Below are 10,318 nucleotides of genomic sequence, written 5' to 3' on the forward strand. Positions count from 1 at the left end.
ATAATTTGATTAACATAATAATTAGCTTGCTGTTAACCCAGGTAATGGCTTTAAATATCTATTAGCCAGGCTGCTGAGGAATGTAATGGTGTCTCATCCTCTGAAGATGAAGACACCGAAGATGAACCGATGAATAAATAGTTTCCTGTCCTGCTAGCAGTCATGGCTATTGGTTTATATCTTGTATTTAGTATTTATCTTAGCTAGTTTTTAGTAGCTAGTTTTCCTTTCAGAAATGTGCAGCGTTTGAGCGATGAGAGGAAAACACTCAGATATTCAGGAGTTCGGGAAATGTTTGGTGAAGAAATGAATTGAATTTCAGTCATTATTTGCAAAGTTAAAAAAAATATTGAGGAATTATTTTTAAGAAAAATATTTTAGTTGTTTCAGTTTTTATAAGAACGAGCAGCAATGACAGGAAGTCTGAACGTGAAGGAAACAGCAAACCGTTTTCCACGAAAGCGAACAGGTTTTATTGCTCAATTCTTTCTATTAATTACAGACACAATGAAGTTTTTTCATCTCTCATGAGTCCCAGATGTGCAGTATCGATAACAAGCTAATAAGCTAGCAGGCTTAAGTTTGATATTGTTTTGGTTTTAATGACACAATATGCTAGCATTAGCTAAACTATTAATGAACCCAGAAAGATATTAAGATATTCTGATATTATTTGCTAATCAGGTGATTAGCGTACTTGGAAGCATTGAGTCAGTCATGGACATGCTAAGTCGAGGATCTTCACCAAGATGCAAACTGTTTAAAATGACACCTTGAGGGAGATTTAAAAAATCTGGGTGAAAACGTCCCCTTCCCTCATTTTTTCCCTGCAGACAGAAACGAACCAATCAGTGACCCCATGGGAAGAGGTCTGGCGGGGCAGCGGATTTGCAGCAGCGCTAAAAATAAGCGGCGCTAAAAATACAGGCGTTCCAGTCGGCGGTGTGAGACGAAAATCTGATGTTTTCTTCAGGACACGGAAAAGCACAAGGTTTAGTCAAACCTCCGGAGCTCTGATCGAGTTATTTGGCACGTTATCCATAAAGATGTGTATGAGGGAAAAAAATGAGAGAGAGTGCAGTGAAGTGAAGACGGAAAAAAGAAGAAGAAGAAGAAAAAACAACACGTCCACTATGATGGATTGCGCCTCTGTAATCAGTAGGTTTCCTGCACGGCTGCTTGCACAGCATACTGTTTATTCTTTAATTTTCATCTTTATATCTCCTCACCTCATGCTCCTGTCTACGAGTAAACACAGACAGACAGCCGTGACTCAGCAGACGGGGATTAGTCGCTCGGTTTATGCTTTTATTACACTGTGTAATGGGGCTCTTTTTTTAAAAAACATCCTGGAACACTAGATGTTGTAACATGCACATTCAGCTCCCTAAGGAACAATGCTGTTACTGTTCATCTACATTTACATCCCTAACGAACAACACTGGTGAGATGAAGAAAACACTTAAGAAATCCTGAGAGGAACCAGACAGGAACTGAGGGACACCAGATCACTAAATTCCTTCTGCTGCCCTGTCATTAGTCACATGGAGTCGACCTGACCTGCTTTCTGGAAGTCCTCAGAGCTCGTTAGAGAGCATCAGTGTCGTAAAAGCACGAAGCAACGAACATCAATTTTTGAGAGAATGTGGAAGAGGGCGGACATCGCTCTCCTCCGACTGGACGTTCTGGTACATTAACCTTCACGCTCTCTGGCTGTTAGACGTTATATGATCAGCTGGGGTTGTGTGAGATGGATGAAAGAATTGGGGAGAACTTCGGTGAGGGGTTGAAGTACTTCTATCAATCATGACATAATGTGACTGTAGAAACACAATTCCGTATACCTGACCTTGCAGTGACCTTGATCCTGTTTGGTTAAATTCAAAAATCTAATCAGATCAAATGCCACGTATAATCATCGCTCTGTATCAAGCCTACAAACATCAGACGGATGGAGAACCCCGGAGGCATAAAATAAAAATATCCTAACCTTTCAAACAAACCATGGAGAGTGACATCATTTAAAAAAATACCAAGAATATTGAACAACCACGACGCCACCTAGAGGAGACCAATCACAATGAATCAGTGACCCCATGAAGAGTAATGGAGTAATTAGAGGAGATAAACTGGTGAATCAGACCAAAGCACATGCGCCAACAAAGATCAGAAAATAAACAGCTGTCCATCATTTTTCACCGGATGTGTTCCGGATAAATCTAGACTTATGATGCTTTTAAAAAAACTCTGAGTCTGAGGCCTGTATATCTGTACACACCATCCCGAGTGTGCAAACTGAAGCATAAGCATCTGCGTGTTGGCAAAGCAGGTTGGAAAGTCATCGAGAAATGAAATGTTGTCATAGTGATGTGCTATGAATATGATTTCCATATCAAAGGGCCTTCACACTAATAGCATGATGCCAACTCTCCAAAGCAAACTTGGTAAACACCAGAACAGAGCTGGAGTAGTAATTATGCTCTCAGATAGAAGAGAGAGAGAGAGAGAGAGAGAGAGAGAGAGAGAGAGAAAGTTTCCTGTTAAAGAAAATACACAGAGAAATTCAGCCGTGTTACAGAAGCAATTAGGTGTGAAGTAGATTATATAGCGAACGCTCTGGATGCAGTGTATAAGCTTCAATTACGACCGCTAATATAACGGATTTACTCTCCAACTTCCTAACTAACTGAATTAGATTAGGTTTGTCTCTCATCAAAGTTAATGAGTTCGCAAAAGATGGCACTAACAATCAAAAAAAGACCGTTAGCGCACGACTGCGACGTGTTCGCGCCGACCAGGAGGTCGATTCTGTTCGAACCCCTTCCCGTCGTCCGTCATGTCCGTATCCTGACGTGAATTTCCCGATCACGCCTGCGGTGTCAAATTAACTGTCAAGAAAATGGAGGCCAGGACGCAAAGATATTAGCAGTGGTTAGAAACGTGACATGACCTGAGATGAAATTAATCAGGTGTGTGACAGAGGTGCGGTTGTGGGTGGGGGGGTGGCTTGTACGAGGACGGCACGGCTTTTATTTATTTTATTTGTTAGTTCGGGACAAGAACAAACTCGTACATGAGCTTCAATTTGTGTTATATTCAAATTAACAAAAAGTGTTACTTTTAGTTATAGCGATCTTAACTCATAAAAACCACTTCACAAAGAATTCAGATTCAAACCTAGGAGCTCATTTGCATAAAATATGCTAATTTGCATAAAGCATAGCTCATTTGCATAAAAAAGCCATTTAAAACGTGTGCTTGGGGCTTTTTATTTTCCTCGACATCAATAAAGTAGATGTGTAAATTTTTGCGTATTCAGTAAATTCTCAGTTGTGATCCAGAATACCTTTCCGGTGCAAAAGTTAGTTGTAAGTTGTAAAGTTTATAATGAAGACAAATATAAAGAAAAGTTTTAGTAATTTTACTTAATTTTAGTAGTTTTAGAAATAAGAGTAGTAGTTTTAAAACAAAAAAAAGGTTTAAAATGTTTTTCAGGTTTATAGTAAAGGAAGAAATTATGTCGAATATTTTGTTTTGTTTCATCTGTTAAATTTCATCCGTCTTAACATCGAGCTCATGAAGATAAATTTTTCTTTTTTATCGATATTTCCAGAGTGTTTTTTATTTTTCTATTTTATTGTTGTCTCGTGAACGCGTCAAAATTTCATTACCAAGATCTTTAGATTTTATTTCATTATTCTATATGGTTGTACTGTAGTTTTAAACTGATAAAAATGCGTACTAGAGAGAATTTTAGCGTTCGGTGTTGTAAGCTAATGTGGGAATGACGGAAATTCACCTCGTAAACATGCCGGTTTATAAAAAAAATCGCTGGACAACATTACGGTGTGAATTTGTTCTTTTCCTCCAGCAGCTCTGTGCATGCCTGATGACCTGGCCACAAGTCCATTACTCTCCGTCTCCATCAAATCGGGCCTTGAGGAACATTCATGAAGTCCATCTGTTAAATTAGCACTGCTTCAGAAAAAAAAACAAAAAACAAATCGCCTGTTCTCTGCTATTAATCTTCGAACACATGGCAATTTTCTAGCATGCTGCCTTGCAAAAAAAGAAAGAAAAAGAAAAAAAAACACACACAACAACAATCTGAGAGTGAGCGCGATGGCGTGGAAGACAATCAAGAGAAATGCCTTTTGGCAGCTCGCTCTGCCGTACCAGAAGCTCCAGTGACAATTACCCAAAACACAATCTGACCGAATCTTCTGATGAAAAACACACCAGAGAAAGCAGAGCGTCCTGAGAGAAACCGGCATTCAGGAAAGCTGGCTTTACATCCTGCCATTTTTCAGCCTGAAATACTAAAATCACATCAGAAACGACGCGAACGATCTGGGATTGAGATCGTCGCTCTCAGTGAGTATCACGTGATGCTAATTTATCTATCGTGAGGTTTTATCAGCTAGAAATACAAAAGCAGCGATGGAGAAATGCAACCAAAACACACTAACTTGCTGCGAAACGAACCTCCTAATTAACTCAAACTCAACTTTTTGCGTTTTTACGCATTTGTTTTCCGCCTAGAGACGATTCCCGCCAATCGATAACGTAAAAAAAAGTTGCTTTACGGCAGACGTCCTTATCCAGTGCGAAATACAACTGATTTTATTTTATACAACTGAGCAATTAAAGGTTAATGGCCTTGCTCAAGGGTCCAGCAGTGTCATCTTGGTGGACCTGGGATTTGAACTCATAACCTTCTGATCAGTAATCCAACTCCTTAGCCACTAAGATACTTTCATCACAGATTCATCATTAGAGGATTTTCCTAGCATTGTCATATCGTATAATCAGACACAGAGAATTAATAAAACCTTTAAAAGTTGATTGTTTTCCTATAACAACACAACCTGCAGTGTTTTTATGTTTTATTCCTCCTTATACAGGACCTTGCACTGGAGACTCCTTCCATGAACATTAAATAAACGTCAAGAAACCTTGTCTACATTGGAGATTATATATTTACACAGGTGAACGAGCTGTTACTATAGAAACGATAGCTTGTGTTAATTTAGAGGGAGCGCTATGGTATCACACAAACTCATTTGATTTTATTAGGATCGTGATGATAACCGTACAGAAAGCCGTCTGACCTTTGACCTGAGCAGTCACTCATTCCCACCCGAGCGTGACTCATTAAACATTGACTGTTTGACTCGATTCCAGCGCCGACACCAACACCAATTAATCTCTTTGAGCCGAGAGAGCTGCAGGGTGAACGCTCATGCGTTCAGCGCGATAACCGTGTGAGAGAAAAAGGCAGAGCTCCTAAATATTAATGCAGCACAGAAAGAACAAGGGCGAGCGATTGAACATGGGAGTCACGGGTGAAGCGGTGCTGTGAGTCAACAACGTCCGGAGATACTTACACGCCAGCAAACATGACCTGACTCTGGACTAATGTGTGCACTGTTTGAGGATTACAATTTTCACTGCAAGAATTATACACTTTCTGTATGTGTGTGTGTATGTGTGTGTGTGTGTGTCAAACTCGAACTTGGGAAGAACAACCCAAACAGAGAGCTGAATATTTTAGCAGTGTTTGACGGAGACTTCATGGATTTTCTGCTGCAGTGATCACAGAGGAACATGACAAGGAACCAAAACCTCATCCCTGACACAGTACCTTCAGTGTGTATCTTCATTTAGCTTTGCTAAAGTCCACTTAAATGCCTTAGATCATTTTAAGGTTTATTGACACGTAGCATAAACACAAAGCGCGCCACTTTAACGAAACCCCTCAGCAACATGGAACGGTCCCATTGGTTAGGTTTATTTCTGACAGTTTTGCTTCTCTTTCCAGACCCGAATCTGTTTTCTCCAACAATGTAGAGTCCAGCCTTCTCAGAAATAAACCGTACTATGACCTTGTACGGACACAGGTCTTGTACATTTGACCTGGATTCGATTTTTAATTAACTTGACCACAGAAACGAGGACAACGTACAGTTCGGTACCTTAATGATTTCTGAAACAAGAATCGAAAGGCATCTACACTCAGGTATCCAAAGTACGGAACCGGACAGTATGTAGCCGCTCGTCATCCCATCAATCAGACACCTTTTGTACCTTTAGTGTGTGTACATGTAAACTTTAGAAAGTACATTAATGTAGAGCACTGAGACACCTGACACCTGACACACACCTTCCCAGGGCAAATATAAGTACTAGTTCCAAAGGTAAAAAACTGATGTGAAATCCTTACAACCTCCTGACTTCTTCATAAATAGTTCGGATAAAATAGATTTATCACGTGTGTGTGTGTGTGTGTACTCCATTTGCATGTGCGTGCCCATTTTGCTCCAAAATTGCTCTCTAACGCGTCCAGCATTGTTCCAAAAAACAGAACACACACACACACACACACACGAGTCACAACTTGCAACATTAACATCCACACTAAAATACGCCTCGTGCAGTAGACTAGAAAGCCATGTAGTCTAGCGACTTCCGCCCATCCTGGATTTCTAGAGCATCCTATCATCACCGAACACACAGAGAGCTGGAAGAGATGGAGAAAAGAAGAAGAAGAACAAGAAGAAGAAGAAGCAGGATGGATGTTGCGCACTCACCAGACGGGGAGCAAAGGAAACGCCGCTCTCCTCTCCTCTCCTCCTATCCTATCCTCCTCTCCTCTCCTCCTCCGCTCTGAGTCCCTGTATTCACCAGAGGAAGGATGATGCTCTCATTGGGGAGGGAAGGAGACGGATCAGTTGGCCGGATGTCCGCGGTGGGAAGGAAGGGCGCGAGCGCAGCGTGGATCACCGCGACAGAGAGGCAGAGCTACAGAGCGGAGCGGCGGAGGCTTTCCACCCCGCATCACACACACACCAACCCAGCTCTCTCTCTCTCTCTCTCACACACACACACACACACACACACACAGACATACAAGATCATAGAGCGCCACCTGCCGCTGAATTGAAAACGTTGTTCATTGATCACGTGACATGGGAGCAATTAAAAAAATATTTCAGCAACCTTGAGATTTTAAGTGAAATTTTATGAAATAAGAGTCAGTATTCTCATATATTTTATATGTTTTATCAAAATATTAGAGATATAATTGTGATTAATGGTACCCTGGGTGGTGAAGTGCACTCTGAAGTCTACACCTTCGATAACTTTAGAATATTTAGAAATGTGTAAGTGGTCAGTTTTTTATTATTTATTTTTTATTAAGGTCTAATATGTACCTCCAGCTTTTGCCACTTTTAAAAATAAAGATACCAGGAAGAACCAAGAAGGGGATTTCATAGTGATGCTGTAGAAGAACCATGTTTGTTTCCACGAAGAACCTTTCAGTAAAAGGTTCTTAAAAGAAGCCTTTTTCTTCTTTAGTGCCATAAAGAACATTTCTGTAGTCCTAAAAAACCTTTTGTGCACCAAAAACGTTCCATGGATGATAAAGTTCTTTATAGAACCATCCTCCCGGACAAAGAACCATATAAGAACCTAAAATATCACCTGGATTGATGAAGCAAGCTGTTACTCTTCTACTCAAAACAACAAAACAACACAAGCACATGTTCAGCAGATGGAGATGAAGGTGGAGCAAGCAGGAATCACACACACACATGGCTAGAAGCTAATGATCTCCACCAACTTTCCAGGCTGGTGGCTGACTATAGGATTTGATTTTTTGGGAGACCCCGAGACAGGCCAAAACTGGGACATCTACCTTTACACGCACATAAATGTAATATGGAGTTGACCCGCCCTTTGCAGCTATAACAGCTTCAGCTCTTCTGGGAAGGTTTAGGAGTGTGTTTATGGGAATTTTTGACCATTCCTCTAGAAGAAGCACATTTGTGAGGTCAGGCACTGATGTTGGACGAAAAAGTCTGGCTCACAGTCTCTGCTCTAATTCATCACAAAGGTGTTCTATGGGGTTGAGGTCAGGACTCTGTGCAGGCCAGTCAAGTTCCTCCACACCAAACTCACTCATCCATGTCTTTATGGACCTTGCTTTGGTCACTGGTGTGCAGTCATGTTGGAACAGGAAGGGGTCATCCCCAAACTATACCCACAAAGACCATGAAATTGTCCAAAATGTCTTGGTATGAAGCTGAAGCATTAAGAGTTCCTTTCACTGGAACTAAGGGGCCGAGCCCAACCCCTGAAAAACAACACCTAACTCAATCGTTTGGAGGGGTGTCCCAAAACTTTTGGCAATATAGTGTATAATGTCTTCTTGTTTAATGTGACATGTGTGAGATGTTGAGTTATTCCTCCTGGATGTTATGTTGAGTTACAGAGCTCTGAAGTCTATACAGAAGATGCTGAAGTTGTGTTCAGATGCTTGTGGTGTTTTTAGGGCTCGTCGATTCGGGAATGGATCTGGATTTGGTGAGCCGTTTCGTGTTGTCTATATTCCAACCAAATAAAATATTTTATAGATTTTAAATCATGAGAAAATCAATAACCTCTAAAGTGTCTCTGGTAATATATTTAAGCTTCGTGTGTCGACTGAAATATTATATATCTTTAAGGACTGTTTTTTTTTTTTAATGGCTTTTCTGATGCTTTTTTTCTTTCAGGACCAAGTTCAACAGTGTACACACACATCTCCTTGACAAATAAGCAAGTTAAAAACCTGATCATGTCTCTCCATCACTGATCGGCTGTATAACCAGAGAAGAATCCAGCACTGCACGTGAGCTTTCAGGAGAAATGCTGCTTCCTTGCGTGGAGCTGCTGCGACGTATCCCACTGTGCTGAATGGATTCCTTGCATATTTGCAATGCTAATCTCTCTCCTATTTCTGTTCAACAGGTTTGCTCCTGCTGCGACGCATGCTAAAAGAGCTCTGGATCTAGGAGACTTCATTTTACGTCATGTGAAATCAGCTTGGAGCTTCGAGAACCCCGGTATAGGAGCCATGGTGCTGAATATTGCAGGTGTTTGGTGCTGAATGTAAATTTTTCCCATCCCAGGATATCTGAACAGTGTTCGGAAAACAATGTGGGTGTTAGATATTTTAGGGTTTTTTATATTTTTTTAAGAGTCTCGGGCCTGCTGAAACGTATCTCCTGCCCTTGAGAGTCTCCACCTGAATTCTGATCACATATGCACCCTGTAAGGTATTGTATTTTTTTTTTCAATCATTCCCAGCAATCAGCTCTGCATTTTGTACTCGTAGTCGCACTTCGCTGGAACATTTATCCTTTTATTCACTTGCACTTAAAAATCAGACATTTTTCAAAACCTTTTAGACTGTCCATTTATTCAGAGTGCTTTCTCTGGGCTCCTCCTCCAGGTCTTTAGGTTCCTTCTCAAAGTCATTCTCTGGGTTTCTCCTTGAAGGACTTTCTCTGGATTCTTTACTTTCACAGGTTTTTCTCTTGATGTCTTCCACAAAACTCTTTCTTGGGAATCTTTCTTGGGTTTTGTCTGGGTTCCTTCAAGTTCTCTTAAGGTTCCTCCTTCTCAGTCTTCCTTGCTGCTGCTTCTTGCTCATTAATGTCCTGAATTTTCTGTAAAACTGCTTTTTGAAGATGTCTAGTGAAATTTTTTACTCTTTCATTCCTTCACCTAGGGCAGTGGTGGCTCAAGATTGGGGCAGTGGTGGCTCAAGATTGGGGCAGTGGTGGCTCAAGATTGGGGCAGTGGTGGCTCAAGAAGGACAGTGATGGCCCAAATGGGGCAGTGATGGCTCAAGTTTGGGTAAGTGATGGCTCAAGTTTGGCAGGGTAGTGGCTCAAGTGTAGGGCAGTGGTGGCTCAAGTTTGGGACAATGGTGGCACAAGTAGGGCAGTGATGCCTCAATTTTGGGGCAGTGATGGTTCAAGTTTAGGGCAGTGATGGCTCAAGTTTGGGGCAGTGGTGGCTCACGTTTGGGGCATGGTGGATCAAGTTTGGGGCAGTGATAGCTCAAGTTTGGGGCAGTGATAGCTCATGTTTGGGGCAGTGGTGGCTCATGTTTGGGGCAGTGGTGGCTCATGTTTGGGGCAGTGGTGGCTCATGTTTGGGGCAGTGGTGGCTCATGTTTGGGGCAGTGGTGGCTCATGTTTGGGGCAGTGGTGGCTCATGTTTGGGGCAGTGGTGGCATATGTTTGGGGCAGTGGTGGCTCAAGTGGTTAAGGTTCTTGGTTGTTACTCAGAAGATCAGGGTTCAAGTCTCACCACCAAGCTCCATTGTTGGGCAACTGAGCAAGGCCTTGTGCTCTGACCCCAACTTCCTCAGCTTGGATCTGCAAAAAAAAATTCTTGTGTGGTGATAATAAAGGCCTCTTGTCCTCAGTTCTTCTTCTGATACAGAACCACCAACTTGACATTCATCCTTGATTTCTCTATTTCT

At 41.6% G+C, this 10,318-nt stretch overlaps 1 protein-coding gene across 4 annotated transcripts in view; it reads right to left on the bottom strand.

Moving 5' to 3' along the window:
• ctnnd2a (catenin (cadherin-associated protein), delta 2a) overlaps positions 1 to 6,845 on the bottom strand; it is a 298,449-nt gene extending 291,604 nt beyond the window's left edge. For all 4 annotated transcript variants that reach the window (XM_058376504.1, XM_058376506.1, XM_058376508.1 and 1 more), the window contains exon 1: positions 6,591 to 6,845. The gene's annotated coding sequence lies outside the window, so the exon portion shown is untranslated. The remainder of the gene's footprint in view (positions 1 to 6,590) is intronic.
• Between the last annotated feature and the right edge of the window lie 3,473 nt (positions 6,846 to 10,318).

This window comes from Hemibagrus wyckioides, linkage group LG23 (assembly GCF_019097595.1).
Source record: "Hemibagrus wyckioides isolate EC202008001 linkage group LG23, SWU_Hwy_1.0, whole genome shotgun sequence".
NCBI lineage: Eukaryota > Metazoa > Chordata > Actinopteri > Siluriformes > Bagridae > Hemibagrus > Hemibagrus wyckioides.